We start from the raw sequence: 18,161 nt of genomic DNA, 5'->3' as shown, positions 1-18,161 counted from the left end.
GTATCCTGCTCTCTGGCCTCTGCACTGAGCTGGTGAGCAGCGCTGGCCCTCGCCTGGCTGAGCGAAGCATCTGCCTCCCAATGCCCGTTCCGGGCTGGGGGTACTCGAGCACCCAGTCCTGTCCTTTCACTCCTCACGCACACAAACCCCTCAGTTCTCTGCCGCCTCATTCTCTGAGGTCCCCGGGAATGAAGTCCCTGGGCTTCCCAGGTTTTTTATGCAGGGTAGTTCTTTCAGAATCTACCCTGAAAGGCCCTCAGTTTGGCCAGCTTTGAAAGATTCTTAAGAACCCCCTCTCTGGCTGGCCCCCCTGTGCCCCAAAGTAGCTGAGTGCTCATTATTTGATCGCCTTTCAAGGCAGTGGGATGATGTAGGCGGCCATGGGCTGTACGGACTGAACCAGAGGACTTGCTTCTCTCTCCTGGTCTTGTTTGGCAAACTGCCCTGTGAGTGAAGTTTCACTGATTGATTTAATACGTGATGCCCAGAGAGCCCTGTTATTTCTGAAATCTTTAATCGCATAGGCAGTTGCAAGAGCACGTGCCCTGAACAGACATTCTGAGCTACGGTTTCCTATTTTGCTGTTAACCTGTGGACTCCCTTTCTTTTTGGCAGGAATATGAAATTAAATAAAAATAAAGACTTAACAGAAAGAACACACGTGCCCATGCTGGTAGGCACGCACACACACACTGTGAAGAGGATTTAGCCTTGAAGCACTGAGTGGGCTGGCATCTCTGGAGAGCCCTGGTAAATAAAAATACAGGGTCTGGAGGTGGCCAATCTGGTATCCCCGCTCTGCTTTCCGGAAAGCACCTGGCAAGGTGCTATCAAGAGCCTTAAATATGGGCATATTCTGTACAGGGAGGTTCATCATAGGGTGACGCATAATGCAGGAGAAGCAACATAAGTAGCCAAATACATGGCCTGGCCAAGTAAATTTTGGCAAAGCTGCAGCCTGTTACACCTTGAATTGCGTCTCCCCCGAATTCTCAGAAGTCCTAACCCCTCAGGTTAGGGGTCAGTACCTCAGAATGTGACCTTATTTGGAAATAAGGTCATTGCGTAGATGTCATTAGTTGAGATGTGGTCATTAGGTGTGGGTCCTAATCCAATATGAGCAGCGTCCTTATAAGAAAGGGAAGTTCGGACACGAAGGCCTGCCCAGCAGGACACCACGTGAAGAGGCAGTGAGGTCAGGGCAATGCTTGAACAACAAGCCAAGGGGCCACAAGGGTGCCTGCAAACCACCAGAAGCCAGGAGAGAGGCATGATTCCTCTGTACTGCTCTCAGGAGGAACCACCCCACCTCTGGCTCTCAGGATTCAGGCCTCCGAACAGCAAGACCACCAATTTCTATTGCTTAAGCCACCCAATTGGTGGTACTTGGTTATGACAGTCATTCAAAATGAAGGCTACGAAGAGCTATTTTGCAGCACAGGGAAATGCTCCTGACATGAGAGCAACACAATTAAAAACAAAACCCCATGACCCAGCAGTTTGGGTCCTGGGTTGTGTGCGTTCACAGAGAGGGGTGTTCAAGGACACCCACGGCAGTGCTGTCTGGGGATAGTGCCATCCTGGGAGCAGCCCAAATGTGTAGCCAGAGAAACCCAGGGGGCCCCAGTGTGGAATACTACACAGCCACAAAAAAGAACAAGCAACATCTGTACACATTAACACGGGAGGATTTTTGATTTACAGTGGCGTCTGAAAGTCAAGATGCAGAAAGGTATTCAGAATTATGATTCTGCTTAGGTTAAAGGGGGAAAAAAAGGCAGTCTAAATCATAACAATTACAGGTCCATAACCCTTTATCCTAAACCCTTGAGGCTAGATATGTTCTGGAATTTAGAATCTTCACGGGTTAAAAGGCCATGTGGCACATTACATATATATTAGGTCACACCCTCAGCTGGGTCTCAGGCAGTGAAAAGCAAGCATATTACATTTCTGCAGGGGAAAAAACACACACACATATATTCACAATAAATGGCATCTGCAACTCTTATAAATAGCCTATAAATCATTCAGGGCAGGTATTGCCACCAAGTGAGCTATGAAAAATCTTTTGATTTTCAGCACTGCCTGGATTTCAGAATTGCAGAAAAGGGCTGTGCCCTGTCTTGTCCATTGGCTATGGGTACAGAGATGGACTGCACCTACACACAGCAAGGTCTGGAAGGAGATAAGTCAGACTGAGGGGGGTCTAGGAGGGAGGGAATCGGAGAGGAGTAATCAAAGGGGACTTGAAGTCCCATTTCCAATGCTCTGATTTTTAAAAAAATGCAGAACCAACTCATGTGTCTCTTGGGTAACTAAACTCCAGGGGGAAAAAGTGGAAGAGAAAAAACAAGAGAAGGTAGATGAGAAGTAAACTAAAATATTAACCATGCCTTTTTCTAGGGCAGTGGGACTGTGGTGATTTCTTCCTGTAGCTCTACAACTTCTATTGCTAATTTTCTACATTCACGTATCAACGCACATAAATGAATACGTCAGGCCTGCAGGAACAGGGGAACGGGTCCCGTCCATTCCTGTCCTCGTGGGCTCACTCCCAGGGCCTCGCGGCCTGGCGGGGCTGAACCCCGCCACTCCCTGACTCGCCGCCGCCATCGCCCTTGTCTGCTCCTGCTCGCGGCTCAGCAGCAGCGTCTCTGTCACCATGAAATACAGTCCCTTCCCCAGACGCTGCTCACACGCTGGCCACTTTGATTCATCATCTTTCTTACTCTCTCTGTCCTTTATTTTTCTGCCCTCCTCAGCCTTTGATTGCTTTTTGGGAGTTTATCATATTGAACTTTTTTCCCTTTCCAGGAAACCCTATTCTTTTTTTTCTTCCCTTTCACAATTAATAAATAATCGTGAGAGCACTTCTTTGGAAAGGAGCACCTCCTGTCTCCCAAACAGAACTGCTGGTGTGTCTCCTTGGGAGTCCCTCTGGGCCTGTGAAAGGCACATCACCTGTCACCCGAGGGGCAGCACTTGGTCCATCGCTGCGATTTGGGGAAGGGCGACAGTGGGGTGCTCGGTATTCGAGCTGCTCGCAACCCCCCAGGACTGCTTACATAGCTGTCCTCCAGAGAGGGGCTGGCAGATGGAGCACTAGCCCAGGGGCTGAGCACCGGGGTCTGACAGGGAAGGGGGTACACTGTAAGAGTCAGAGCGTGGGCTCTGGAGACAGACAGATGGGTGCAAGTCCCAGCCTGATGCTGCCTGCCTGAGTAGCCTTGAGTCTCAGTTTTCCTGGGCACACTGGGCATGAAATAATCCCTACCGCATAACCATTAAGTGAAGAATGCACACAACCACCCTCAGCACAGGGGCTGATGTGAAGTAACTGCTCAACAGACAGTGGCTGGCATTAAACTGTAGCACAAGCCATGGCTCTGAGCAGTTATCTCCAGACACTTTTCACCAGTTTCTTTCCAAAAAGAGGGACACAACTAGCCCCAATCATCTCCAAGTAATGCCATAGAGCATCCTGGATCATACCTTTCAAAGTCATTGGAGTGAGCTTGACAGAGTGGCTGGCATATCACTTACGAGCACCAGGAAGTGACTTCTGGAGCGACAGGCAGGTATCGTTCACCTGTTTTCTGTCTTGAACCCACCACACCAACTGCCACTTCAGAGGCTTTTAACAAACGCTCACGGCAGTGTTTCTAATGCTCACACCTACTTTCTTTCCCAGAAGTTGTGATTCTGAGGTCAGACCACACTCAACAGAGATTTCTGGAAAGGTACGAAATGCAAACTTATCTCATAATTTACAGGAAAGGAAAGGGAACAGAAGGCTTATTTTACCAGCAAGAACAGAGTCTTTTCTTCAAAGTCAAAGAGAAATGGAAAAATGGCAAAAAAATTTTAGGGAAGAGGATGGGTGCCAGGTGAGTCTGGGTTGCATCAAGGTTTCCAGCTTGTTCCAGAACGTGTGGCAGTTTCCAATTTTTCTTTTTACGTTTGGACTGCTTTAAGGAAAATGTTGCATAAATTGGACTATTTTAAGTTCAAAATGGGACACAAAGGAGATAATCTGGTCTTAAGGAAAAGATGACAGCTTTGTGACAGTCCAACCAGCTTTGAACTGTTTTTCAAAATACAATAGTTTTATTCAGATACATTCACAAACTGTATAATTTACCTATTTAAAAGGTACAGTCCAATGATTGTTAGTCTAGTCACAGAGTTGTGCAACCATCACTATAATTGGTTTTAGACATTTTCATCCCCTTATAACTAGTTGTGATGGTAACTCACAGCAGGGGGTCACCAACATATTTATCCCCAATGACACTGAATGCGCCTGTAACCCAGCCTTTTAAAGAACCTCCCACTCTAGATTCTGCCATTTGTTCTCCAGCATGTGGCATAAAACATTTCATTCTCCACATCAGGCCTGGGCCCAAGCACTTTCCCTTCAGTGGAAGTAAGTCATCAGGAAAATGTCCTGGGTCAAATTCCTCCTTCTATGCTCTTTGCTAACAAGGGGAGGAGCCTTGGCAGCACTGGGCTAAGTCTACACGTTCCTGGGAAACAGGGCCAGGATCTCGGGCCCCACTTATGCAGAAATTGATGACAAAGGGGAATTCCATGCCCAGTCAAACTGGTGGCCAGTGCCGTGCACAACTGTTTTCATTCCCTGGGGATCTGGGCAGCCTGTGGGCCAAGGCGTCAGTGGCTCTCTGTCCGTGCAGGCTCCTGTCTGGGATGGATGCCTGCTCAGCTTTGCTCTTCAGCTTCCTTCCAGGTCAACATCTTTTCCTCAGAGAAGTGGACTCCTGGACTCCTCGTCCAGGTCAGATCCCTGTGTCGCACATTATTCCCTGCTCTTGGCCGGTTCCCTCAGGGCCCTGGCTGGCAGTTCTAGACTATCTATGGCATCCTCAGTACCTGGTGCTTCAAAGGGACTGGTGTGTTTAGCTCACTCCTGAGTCCAGAGCAAACAGCGTCAGGCACATAGGGAGGTGGAGAAGATCGATGGCTCCATCCATGCATCAATCCTTCTCTCCCTCCCTCCCTCCATAACCACCCATCCAATACTTCCCAAGCACCACCTATTCGCCTCCCGGGGCAGCACCAGGAGCTGAGCATTTAGCAGGACAGAAAACAGTGTCCGCTCTCTTGAGCTTCCAGTTCAGAAACAGGCTGGGGCAAGGCGGGGTGGCGGATGGGCAGACAACAACAGAACGGAAAAAGCTGGGAGGGATGAGCGGTAGGAAGAATAAGCAGGGTCGGGGCGTCCGGGGTGTGGGGAGCAGAGCAGGGCTGTGATCCACACAGGACGCTCTGGGAAGGCCCCTCTGGGACAGTGTGGTCCGAGGAACGACCAAAAGCAGTGGGAACAGAGCCGCTCGGGTGCCTGGGGACCGGAGTGCTCCTTGCAGAGGCCACCAAGTGCAGGGGCTGCGAGGCAGGGAGCGCCCGGCGTGGCGGAGGCTCCGCTGGAGGCCCCTGGGGCTGCTTTGGAGTGGGTCTGGGGACAGTGGGGAGAGGTGACATCAGTCTGAGGAGCAGCAGAGGGTCCAGACTGCAGAGGCCTTGGGGGTCACTGTGGGGAATGGGAATCGGGCTTTCATTCTGAGTGAAATGGGAGTCAGTGGCGGATTTAGGCAGAAGACACACATGATCTGACTTACAACTGGAAAGGGTTTTTCTCACCACGGTGCTGAGAACAGATCAAAGAAGCCAAGTAAAGGAGCAGGGGGACCAGTCTGGAGGGCCAAGGCAGGAGTCAGCAAACATCTTCAGGCCAAACCCCTGACTCTGGCAACGGGGCCCTGTTCTTGTGAGTGAGGTTTTATGGAATGCAGCCACGCCCGCTCACTTACACACTGTTCACGGCTTCCCGCTGCAAGGGCAGTCAGGTTGGGAGAGACACCACTTGGCCTGCAGAGCTGAAAATAGTTACTACCTGGCCCTTTAAGAAGAATCAGCCACCCCTGGTCTAGGAGCTGGGGTGATGTCGTGAGGGCCTGATTCCGACTGCATTTCCCAGGGGAGACCCTTGACGGGCTGGCCGGGCTCTGTACCCTGGAGTGGAAGAGTGACGTGGCCTCTAGCTGCTGTTCCTCTCCAGGTAAGTGCAGGTAGTCACAGCCCCTGGGCAGCCCCGCCTGGGCTAGCTTCCCATGAACAACCGTCACCCTGCTCCAAGGGCTGGGCTGCGTACAGTCAGTTTAGAGGGCGGCCTTTAGCTCCCCTGCTTGAAGCCCACGAGCACTCCCCTGGGCTCCTGATGAAGTCCTGGACCGTCACCCCAGGACGGAAGGTCATTCCCACATGGCCTCATCTCCTGCTGCCTCCAGGCCCTGCCCCGTGCCCGGCATGCCCCACCCCTAACCTGGCCCATCCATCAAGACCTCATTCTAGAGCCCTCCTTGCCTTCCAGTTCCTAGAGGCCTGGTGTGCTGGCCCTGGGCTCTCAGCCCATCATAGCAAGGCCAGACTGCCCAGCAGTATGGGTTAGGTGCTGTCCTCAGGACACGGTGAGGTCCTTGAGGTAAGGGCCCATCCAGAACCTTCCACTCCCCAGTCTTTGGCAGAGCACAGAGTGGTGCCCATAATAGGTTTCCTCAAAGAATAACACGCTTTGAAGAATTGGCCTCTCCTGACACTGGGCCCAGGGTACCGGATGTATCCTGTTCCCATACCCAGAATCCATCATCCAATGGGGTTCTGACCCTTCTGGCAGGCCTCTGGGCCACAGGATATGGAACGGGAGTAGAAATGAGAACACAGAGAAAGGGGCTGGCAGGAGCACAGGCCAGGGTCAGGCAGAGAAGGGTGGAACACTGGTGCTGTTCCCTCGCTGTGCAAGTCTAGGTAAGTTCCTTAACTACCCCGAGCCCCAGGAAACCTCAACAGAAAAATAAGCATATGCCTCTCTCTCCCCAGGAAGGTTCTGCAGGTGGAATAATGAATTCCTGGAACACACTTGGCACAGAGCTCGAAGCACAAAAGGTGGCCCGTTGATAGCAGCCAGGTGAGCCCACTGCCCAGCCAGGGAGCCTACTCCCCCGTCAGTTTGTGCCTGTTTCCCCTCTACCTGCTGTCCCCTTCCTGGAACACCTCACCACCCCAGCCTGCTTCCTCCCATGAGCCCTTCCTCTGTCAGCTCAAGGGGACTCATGGCTGTCATCTCAAACCCAAGCACAGGGCCTGGCACATAGCAGACGCTCAATTCACATTTGCTGAATAAAGGAATGGATGAAAAGACAGACACCACGGCTTTCTGCAGAAGCCCACCTGTGTGGATCCAGGGTGCCAATGACCTAGAGCAGTCCCCGAACTTCCATCACTGAAGAGCTTAACTATCCTCTGGGCTAGCCCTAGAACCTTCCAGAAAGCTTCTAAATTCATCCCTGACCAGCAGACCTTAAATCTCCACCACAGAGGCTCCTGTGCTAGGCTGGCATACTAGCGTTTTTCACCACAGGTCAGTGCCTTATTATTTTTTAAAAAGAGTTCTGGCTGAGAGCCAGCCCAAGCTGCAAAAAGGAGGAGGGACAGCTGTTGATACATCACACCTCCTGGGCAAATGTCAACCAGCCTGGGGAGCCTAGACAGCCACTCAGGGCTGCCCGCCAGAGCTCAGGCATCTTGGGCCTGATTTATCAGCGAGCCTGATGGGCATGCTCGGAAAACCCTTCTCGGCCCAGGGGTGAAAATAGGAGCTCAGGAACCACATGAGAGGCTGCAGTTGAGGCTATGGTGTCCCAGCTTTCAACTGCAGCTCCCCAGGGCAAAGCCAGGAATTTCTTCAGGTCCCCAGGCCCTGAAGAGGATCCCTGGATACTGAACTGAGCAGACTGTGAGCTGAGAGGCCTGAGAATAGGTTTCAGCAACACCATGCAGTGCTGTGCAACCTGGGCCAAGTCACTTAACCTCTCTGGGTCTCAGCCTCCTCACCTGTTAAGGGGGAATAGTAACAGGGCCTCCCTCCCCTTCTGTGACTCCCAATTGTGGAGACACTTAGCCCGATCCTGGCAACGTGGTGAGCCTCAGGAAACACTCCTCTTTGGTGATGTCCAAGCTGATTAGATGTTTTAACCTCAGCGCGGCTTGTGGGGACACAGTGCAAAGCACACTGCCACTTCGTGGAGGTGTGACCTGGCTGGTCACCTGGCCTCTCTAGCCTTGGTTTCCCCATCTCCCTCCCCTCATGGCAATACCGAAATCACAGATGGGAAACGCTCTGCCATCCCTAAGGTGCTACATGACATGCAGGGACAGGGCCACCCTCAGGAGCAGATCTGTCACAACCAGGCAAGCTCTTCCCCAACCCGTCACTGACCAAGCGAACCAAGGGCTCTCAGTCCACCCTGCCCCAGCGCTTGGCTTCTGGGTGGACCAGTGGCTGCTGCACTACTGTCTCCAACATACCCCCTATCCAGCGGCCACAAGTTCAGAGACACACATAAATCAGGCTCAGCACTGCCCTGCCTAGAGTCCAGGTGCCCAGCGTGAGATCTACCCTCCTAAGGTACCTGTCCACCTCTGACCCCTCACTCACAGTGTTCCAGCCACAAGGGTCTGCTAAGTGACAGTCCCGTCAGTGACTGCCCCCTATGATCTCTGGCACAGAGGCCACCCTGTTTCTATGTCTGCCTCCTCCCATGGGCTGCTGACTGCACGAGGGCTGCAATGGGCTGCAGGAGGTGCTCACTGTGCGACTGCTGATGAATGCATAACACCTGAGCGGGCGCCTTCTTTGATGGCTCCAGCAGGGTCAGTGCCCAGAAGTCCCTCTGCCTGCAGAGCCAGAGAGCACCAGCTAGAATGCTTGGGAGCGCCCTCTGCAGGGGCCTGGTGGGGCTGCCCTAAAAGGGGCTTGAGCCCCAGTCACCAGGCTGGCTACTCCCTGAGTTGGTGATGTGGGCAGGCCACTCTAGCCCTCTGGGCCCTGGCTCGCTGCTCCTCAATGGCATCTACAGTGCACTGGCCCAGGGCTAAGCTCCTGCCCTCACAAGGCAAGTCTCATCATCAGCTCCGTTCCAGGGTAGAGGAAACTGAAACTTGGGGGCCTTAAAGAGCTTCTGACATCACACAGTTGTCAGCGGGCAGGTGCCAACTTAATCCAGATGGGCGCATACCAGGGTGTATACCCCTAACCTCCCACCAGCAAGGGCTCCCCAGCAGAGATGTGGAATGTTTTAAACAGCATGGTGGCATACTTCTGGCACACAGTAGGTGCTCAAATGCTGTAGCTTTTAAACTGCTCATGGCCAGTTTCCTGTGAGTGTCCAGCCTGGACCAAGGGCGCTCTGCTGACCTAGCGGGACCGGATTCAGTATAGGTGGTTTCTGAATTTGCTTTTTGCTGAGGGTGGAGTGAAAAGGTCAGAGAGGGGATGATGAGCAGACTGTGGCCTCCCCCAGGCCTGGGTACTGTTTCAAGATGCTAGAAGGCTGCTTTGAGCTGGTGGACATTTCCCTTGGGCATTAGACTGGAAAGCTGGCAAACAAAAAAGCATTTTTCCAAAACATCCAAGATTTTATAAATGCCAACTACTTCGGAACCCTCTCAAGGTTACTAAGGGGAAGGCGGGTATTGGGGGAGGTTCATTCCATCCACACTGATTCTTCCTGTCCCCTACCCCCCTGCTGATTTATGAGGACTTGCTCACTCCAAGAGGCTAGAGTGTGTGGGGGACCCAGCATCTGAGGCCCAACTGTCGGCCTGTGAAGTCAACACACTCAGAAGCCACAACAAAGGGCAGCTTTACCTCAGAAGCCCACAGAGCCTTCAAGCCCACTTAGCAGGAAAGGAAAGAACACTGAGCAAGAGATAACCTTTTTCTCAGGAAGTTGGCAGAAGCCTCAGAAGGAGAAAGAGTCTGTAACCAGGTTCGGTCTCTCTGGAACCCAGGGTAAGCAGCTACTTCTGAGTCTTGCTTTCCTCAGCTGCACAGTGGGGTTAGAAACACCACAGACTGTATGAATTTATCCCTTTAATCTACGTAAAGCAACCAGCCTAGTGCCTAGAACATAGCTGGCTTCAACTAATGGGACTTTTGTCCTCGGGCCTTAAAGAAACATGCAATGCTAGAGGGACACCACATATGTCATTCACCTAAATTTTTACTAACTTGCAAACATTTTGGGATAAGTCACTGTAAATGGTTGTCTAAACTTAGTATTGCACTCAGCTGAAGCATCTACTCCTGAGATCGTGTTGTGAGGAGGTGGCTTTTAAGGACGTGAATTCACAGCAGGCAGCAATGGAGACAGAGTCAAACAATTCATCTGCCCCAATCTGACAGGCTTTGGAATATGTTTCTGTGATTACTCTGGGGCTTAAGGAAGCGGGCTGTTTGAGTGTGAAGAGACGTCACAAAGCAGCCATTCCCATCACACTGGGATAATATTGACTTTTGGCCTGCTGGGAATTTGAGAGGTTGAAAAAAATAATACTCTGTATGTTGCTGGAGAAAAGCACATTTATACAAAAAGCCGTGGCTGGGCAGCCACAAATAAAGGCAGCTTTATTTTAGTCATGAGATGCTGGCTACAGCGAGAAAAGAATCGTAGAAAGTCATCGTCTCAGTAGAGACGCCAGGAAGCAGGAGCAGAACCCACTGGTGGCTCCATCATGCCATCACACTCTGTCTGGGATGACAAGCCAAGCCACGGGTGGGCCAGTCCTTGGAGACCCCTGCCAGCCCCTGGGAACTTTTCCAATCATCGCAACTTACGAAGGCCTCCTGGACAGAACAATACCCACAAGTGATGAGGGTTTTGCTGGCACAGCAGTTGAGATCACCAAAGCGCCCTTGTCAGCTAATTGTGCAGGGAACGCACAGGGAGTGTGCAGGGAGAAACCGAAACGCCTTGGTATTTTGCCTTAAACTAGCCCTGCGGCCTTCCACTCCCTCCACCCACATACTTCACTGGTCACCAAGTCCTGTTAGTTCCACAGCCTAGATTTTTCTGGACTCACTTCATGGTTAATTACCCCAGGGAAATCCTTGCGCAAGGGTGCGCAGAGGCACTCATTATTTGTTAGACAAAAACTTGGCCGCAACCTAAACATCCATCAATGGGGGATTGGCTAAATAAACAGTGGTTTGCCTGCATGATGGATTGCTCTGCAGCAGTCACAAATGAATGAGAGCGCTCTTATGAACTAATATTAGAAACAAAACATAAGATAAACTGTTGAGTAAAAATACCATTCATCTAGGTTAAAAAAAAAAGGTGATATAATGCTATAGGGCAAGTATGGGATATAAATGCCCAGGAAAGGATATAGAGGGATATACACCAAGCTGAGGAAGGCGGTACCTCTGCGGAGAGACGTTCTCTTATCCATAAGATGTGCACAGCACCACCTATTACATGGGTCGTGAGAGCAAGGGAAGGGCTGAGCATGCCTCGGGTCCCTCTTCTGTCTGCCCCCCTCTTTCCTGCCTTCCCTGATGCCAGTCAAGACCCAAGTTACCTGCCTTAGAAAGTCAATGGCTTCTGATGCTTCCAGGTAAAATTCTAACCTGTCAGCAGGCTGGGAGACTTTGCCATCTGACCCCACGTAGCTTTCCAGCCTCTCATCACTCCCCTACACCACGGCCATGCCACCGTATGTCGCCTGCTGCCGCATGCCTTTCTTATGCTGTCCCCACAGCGCCTGCCTCTTCGCTCAGCACAACCTGCTTATAAGGCCATCAATTCATCTGTGTGTGCTTGGCACAGCATTTTTTATCTGATTCACAAGAGACCTCAGCAAACACTTGCTGAATGCAGTCTCCCTTTCCTGACCCAAGTTAACATATGTGTCATGTTACTTCTTTGGAATTTTTAAAGTTCCTTTTAAAAATGCCAGTTCTTCCGTCACCGCCTCCCCAACACCTTCCTTCTCCCCCTGGTGGTCCCCCACCCTGGTCCCCGGGAGCCGCCATGGAGACTGTCTGGCACCCAGTGACCTACGCTCTCTGGGAAGCCTCGGCACCGTACTGTGTCCCATCCCTGCCTTCTGCTCTGCTCTCACTCTCAGCAGGTCCTCATGAATTAATGACTCTCCTTCTAGCCATTGGCACCCTTAGCAGTGCCTCTCGGCATCTCATTCTTTCGGTTCCCGATGTAGGCACTATGTCTCCTTCTTGGGAAGTAGTAAAGTGGGTTCTCAGATCCTGTTCCAGAGGAGATCCTGGGGTTCCTTGAGCTAGTCAGAGATATTTTAAGACAAAAATAAAATCGAGGTGGTCTTTCTCCAATTCAGATAAAATAAGGCTAGGATTCTCTCAATTCTGGATTTCATCACAAATAAGCCTTCATCCTTGGCATTTGCTGTCACTTGTCTGTTAATGAGAATTTGCAGTTAGTTGGTAAAACGAATGACTTAGCAGCAAAAAATGACCATCAATAAAAAAAGGCTTGCAAGGTTTCTTCCAATAATTTCATGAATTTTTCCTTTAGACGTAGAGACTTGCATCCACAGAATAGAGTCACGTTCTCTGCTGGTTTCCATGCTCTTGGTTCACATGATGGAAGGGTTCCCAGTGCACACCTGCTTCCCAAGTGTTCGGTCACCAAAGAACCTTCAGGATTGAAGGCACAGTGGTTCACAGAGTGGGACGCAGGCAGGCCTGCTGTGAATCCCTGGCTGCCTGTCTGTGAGCTGTGTGACACTGGGCCCGGTGCTCCCCTTCTCTGAGCTCAGGTTTCCTGACTGGCAGACTGAGGAATGGTGCTGGAATCCCAGGGCTATTGTGAGGTTCACCAGGAAATGCCTGGCTCAAGCGGGTGTGGAATAAACGATGGCATCAGTATCAGTGCCATGGGTGAGTGGTGAGTGCTGGGCTGGGGCCGCAGAGGATGCCTCTCTGTTCTTCTGTGGCCCTCGCTCTGCCTCTTGGAGCTGTGGGACCTCAGGCAAATCGCAGAATCAGAATCTTCATGGCCCTTTTGCAGGAGAAGGAAAATCTTGCCCCAGTGTTTCATCAGCATCTGAGGAGAACCTTTCTGAAATGAGCAAATCTGTACAACTGAAGGGTGTCTTTGCTATTTGTAGCAGATGGGGCTGGCTGTTGGATTATTAACTTTGTGCAAACTGATTGAATGTGTAGAAAGGGAATCTATTATTTGGAGGCCCGAGGGTCAGCCCTGACTACTAATAATGATAAAAAATACTGAGAACCGCTAACCTTGATTGCATGGTGCACATGCACGAGGCATCATTCTAGGCACTTACATGAATTAACTCATTTTATGTTCATGGCAGCCTAATGAGGTAGGTGACATTTTTATCCCTGCCCTTTTTTTTCTGAATTATGGTGAAATATACATAACATAAAATTGACCGTCTTAACTAGTTTTTAGTGTGCAGTTCAGTACGTTGAGCACATTCACATTTGTTACACATTATCTTCATTTTTCACATGAATAAACAGTCCCAGAAGAGTGAACAAACTGGCCCAAGGTCAGGTCACAAGTGTAGGTACAGGCAGCACTTGAACCTGGACCTTCTGTCCCAGGGCTGTGCTGAGCTGCCTCGTGCTGCCTCTCACCGGGACAAACACCCTGCTGCTGACAGGAAACCCATGGTGGGTGAGCAGAACGAACAATGGGAGAGGACACTGGGGCTGACTGTTGGGGTCCTCCCGGGCTGAGGCTTAGCGCGCTCTCTCTCATCAGGGCTCGCCATCTTCCCAGGTGCTCTGCAGTACACGTGCTTGCCTTGGCCTACAACACTCCGAGACAAGAACAGACAGGCGCTGCATGCTACGGGGCAGCAGCAGGTGAGCTCGGGTGTGCACACGGGCACGTGGCTGGGCCACCTGCTCTGGTACTTGCTCCCTGTTCTGTGCTGCTGGCCACACGTGAGCCTGCAGAACATTCCACGCAGTAGCCAAGGTCAAACGGCTGTGTGAAGCTGGGCTTTTGGTCTCTTCCTACCATCTCCTGCACCGGCTCTCTGTGCCCTTCTCCATGAGCAGCCTGGGCAGTGTTTTCTGCTCTCTAAGGTGCTGGAACACCAGAAGGCTCCTGTGGCGGTCTGGGGTGGGTAATGACCCCAAAAAGTGAAGCAACACTTATTCTTCGGAACTTTTCTCCTCCCTGCCTCCACCCCCCAGAGAAGGCTTGCCCAGGACATGATGGCTGGCTCTGCCTGCTGCATTTTGCAAGAGGAGGGCTCCTCACACAATAGGGTCTACTGGGAAAACGACAAGGATCTGGAGGCACGTCCCAGGTGAGGGAACCTTGTGGCCCCGACTCAGGAATGCGGTTCCTTTCTGGCTGTATGCTCCTAGCCTGACCATGTCCTGTTGCTCTCTCTTCACAGCTGTGCTGGGGGCTCTGAGAAGAGACCTGGCAAGTTCAGGGATGATTTTTGAGGGGGTCCTGATCGCTCACACCCCCAACCCAACCATTTGAAGTCTGCACTCTCAGAGACAACTGCCAGAAAGCTTTGAAACAAGTTTAAATCGTGCTGCTTTTGCTGAAGCAGGATTTTGACATCTCATTTTTGCTTTCTGGTCATGACAGACCAGGAACGAATGTGCACAAGGATGGACCTTTGCATGACCCCGACCTCTGGCCTGGTTTGAAAGTGAGGGCGGGTGAAGAGCGTCTTTGTATGGCTGCTTTGCAGGCTTGTCTCTGATCTGTCAGAGGCGGGACGTGGAGGAGGAGGCCTTGTGGGAGCGTGGCGTGCAGAAGACGGGAAGCATGCTGCCATCTGGGTAAGAGCGGCCCCGAGAGCCCCCCTCCCATGAGGGTCTGTCCTGCCAGCCTCGGACACTCAGAGACAGGTGGCAGAGCTGGGGTGGCAAACTGCTAGCCACACCAATGCTGCCTTGAAGCAAATGGGATTAGGGGCAGGTGCAGTGGTCCTGGCCTCAGCCTGCATCATGTGGGCTCTGTGACCTGGGTCTGAGCCCCAGTTTCCCATCTGCAGAACAGGGCAAGTGATACCAGCTTCCAGCATTGTCCACAGGATGCAATGAATGCCTGCAAAGCACCTGGCACAGCCAAATTCTTCCAGTCAGACTACACTCTACATTCCCAGAAAGAGATGACTTTTCTGTCCAAAATACCTATGGCTGAAGCCAGCAGTGTGGTTATGCCCGAGGTCTCAGGTGGCGACGGGTAGGCATTTACTTCTAAAATCAGAAGAAGGAGAATTCACTTCAGATTTATCAAAATGGAGTCAGGAACTAAGGCTTGACGACGGGACCTTCCTCCTGAGGGTCGTTGTCAAGACCAAATGAGAACCCTGCATAATAGTGCTTATCAACTCAATACATTCTGCTTAAAAAAAAAAAAAAGGCCTTAGGGTCCGAGTCAAGTTCCTGTAACACGATGACCAGGGAGCTGAGGGCGGGAGGGGCGAGCCCGGGGTCGGGGGGCTGGAGGGAGGCGGCAAGGGGGCTCTCCTTCCTGTGTGACTCCAGAAAGGGTGTTTTGGTTTGTTTGTTTTGTGTTTTTTTTTGCGTTGGGAGCTGGAAGGAGGGAACTGTCTCCAATTTTATCATCAGAAATAAGAGTAACAGGCCTAAAAAATTAGTTTCTGAGAAACAGTGTGACGAGATGACAGCAGCCCCCGGCACATCAGCCCAGGGAGAAGTCAGCACTGACTTAAACATCGATTTTCCCCCGTGCTCTGAGGGTGGGCTGAGGCTTTGTGGCCAGCTCGCCGGCCCCGAGCACACGTATTCTTCACGTTCTTCCTCGGGTACGTGCTGCCAAGGCAGCTCTGGAGCCAGGCTGCCTTTCCAAAGAACTGTGAACTGTTCTGGTCTGTGACCCAGGGCCGGTCTGTTTACATACAGGTCACACACCTGTGCTCGGGATTGAACTGCCTGCCCAGAGACAGATGGTGCCCTGTACCCAGCAGGACAAGAAGCTGGGACAAGAAGCGAGGAAAGCAGAGTTTGGCCCTGACGTGATGAAGTCTGACTCTCTAGGGGGCATCCAGGGCCACCACCAACTGGCACCAACTGGTGCCAGACTCAGGCACGAGCAGGACAGTGACATCCTTGCGGCAGGACTCCAGTCTGCCGGGAAAGCAAGACCCTGAGCCACCCACCCGGCCCAGTGGCCTTCCAGGCACCGAGCATCGGCTCTCTCCACTCACCGTCAGCAGTTGCTTGAGGAAGAGGTGGGGAAGAGCCTGCTTAATGGGTACAGGGTGTTATCTGAGGGAAATTAAAATGTTTTGGAACTAGTAGAGGTGATGGTTAGCACAAGACTATAAATATAATAAATGTCACTGACTTGTACACTTTCAAATGGTCAGTTTTACATTATGTGAATTCCACCACAATTTAAAAAAAGAAAAACCAGCTGCCCCACAGACGGGCTGGGATGGGCTGGCCCCCCGGGGAAGATCACTGGGGTGGCATCTGATCAGCACCCTGATGCTGAGAGGGAGCTGGCCCCACAGAGGGTTCCAGGCAGAGGGCAGCGTGAGGACGGAGGTCTGAACGGGATGCGCTTGGCCCCTGCGTGGTATGGGTGGAAAGCCAGTGCGGCTGAAGTGCTGGGGTGTATGTCTGCAGAGTTGGGAGGCAAGAGAGGAGCTGGCGGCGGGAAGGAGGCGGGGGCTGGGACAGTGGAGGCGGGTGGGGTGCCAGTTGGAGGGGTTTAAGCAGGGTGGAGAACAGTGAAAGACAGACTTCAGTCCCTGTCCCCGGAGCTAAGGGGTGGGGGGGGCGATGATGAACAAGGTGGGGAGAGGTCCCTTTCTGTGCTCAGGTCATGAAGCCCCATCAGTGACGGCCGCAGTGCCAACCTGCTTGGTGCTCCACTCCAATGCCTGTAATGCCTTCTGGGCTGTAGAGACCTTTGGTTTAGGTAAGAATTAGGAAGGGCCAGGGAGGACGCAAGCTAGAGGGACTACGGTGTCCTGCCAAGCTCCCAGCCCCGCCGGGTGAGCACCTGGGAGTAGCCTCTGGGCCGGGAGGAGACCAGAGTTGGGGACAAGATTGCTGCGGGAGGCCAGAGCCCTGGTCCCTTGACAAGAGGCCACTGCCCCACACTGTCCAGGGTCACCTCCAGGAAACAGGGTATGTGCTGGGAGCTGCTGGACCACTCAGTGTTCATGCAAAGGTGTCCTGTGGGACAGTTTTGGACAGGTCCCTGAGGGACTAACCACACAGCATCCATGGGGCTGCACCTGCCCACATATGCTTTGCTGCCGACCCCTCCCTCCCCGGCCAGGCACACACACAAGCCTCTGACGTCATGGGGTACAATGTTCTGTGGGGTGACATCCATAAACATGAAATGAGCCAATAAACGAACTTGTGATTTCTCTCTACACCAAATGGAAGAAGAAAAATATACCAAAGTGGCTAGCCACCTGTTAGCCCTGATTTATATCCTACTTTAGCATCTCTTCCAAGGAAATGAAAGGTATATTTTGATCAAATATAATCATTTACAGCTTCTAAAAGGGAGACAGACTCTCTAAACAATTATCTGAGACTGCACATAAAACTGGACGACGTGTCAGCACAGAGTTAGCAGTCACCCTGAGGCAGGCGGTCGGAGCTGGTTTCTCTCTTGTGAATTACTCCCCAGGTGGGAGGCAGGATCCCACGCAGCCTCCAGTTTTGCAACAGCGTGGCAAAGGACACAGAGCAATACCATTCCAGCAGTTTTGAAGGGTCACGCTGCCGCACACCTGGGCGGAGGGCAGCTGTGAATGCCACAGCACTGGAGGCCCATGTGAGCCATGCTCCCAGGGACACCCTCCGGCCCCCTACACTTCGGCTTTCGCAAACCTCTAAGGTGAGGGTGCCGCCAACCCAACTCTCTCACCTAGGGGCATCTGCCCTCCGGGGATGCACATCTTGCTCGCTCCGGTAACAGAAAGTAACCAAAGGAAATCGGCAGATTCCTGGGGTCTCAGTTGCCACAGGCTCCCTTGCCAAAGTGCCACAGACTAAACCACCCGACGTGTAGGCCCCAGAGAGAACTGCTTCGTCTTCCCGGTGTTCACACAGGGAGAAGGTATCAGGTGGGATGTGCTGAACAGGTGCGGGCTCGTTCTTCAATCAGCAAAAATGGAATGAAGGCTCAGTACTAGGTATTGAGATACAGGGCAAACAGGACAGACCAGGTCCCCGCAGAAGTGACAGTCTCCAAAGACCACGGCCAGGTACACAAATACATCAGTCAGGTAAGAAACCACAGGGCCCTGGAGTAAGTAAAGCAGGT

At 52.0% G+C, this 18,161-nt stretch overlaps 1 protein-coding gene and 1 long non-coding RNA gene across 8 annotated transcripts in view; one reads left to right on the top strand and one right to left on the bottom strand.

Moving 5' to 3' along the window:
- The window catches only part of CLEC16A (C-type lectin domain containing 16A), a 197,255-nt gene that overhangs the window by 25,353 nt on the left and 153,741 nt on the right, over positions 1-18,161 (bottom strand). The window lies entirely within an intron of this gene.
- Positions 5,125-16,542, top strand: LOC118972809 (uncharacterized). The gene is made up of 5 exons (XR_012121973.1): positions 5,125-6,079; positions 6,898-6,985; positions 13,632-13,735; positions 14,072-14,187; positions 14,281-16,542. It is a non-coding gene; the product is annotated as an uncharacterized lncRNA (long non-coding RNA).

Source organism: Manis javanica, chromosome 10, assembly GCF_040802235.1.
Source record: "Manis javanica isolate MJ-LG chromosome 10, MJ_LKY, whole genome shotgun sequence".
Lineage (NCBI taxonomy): Eukaryota > Metazoa > Chordata > Mammalia > Pholidota > Manidae > Manis > Manis javanica.
This window is presented reverse-complemented; position numbering and strand designations above follow the sequence as displayed.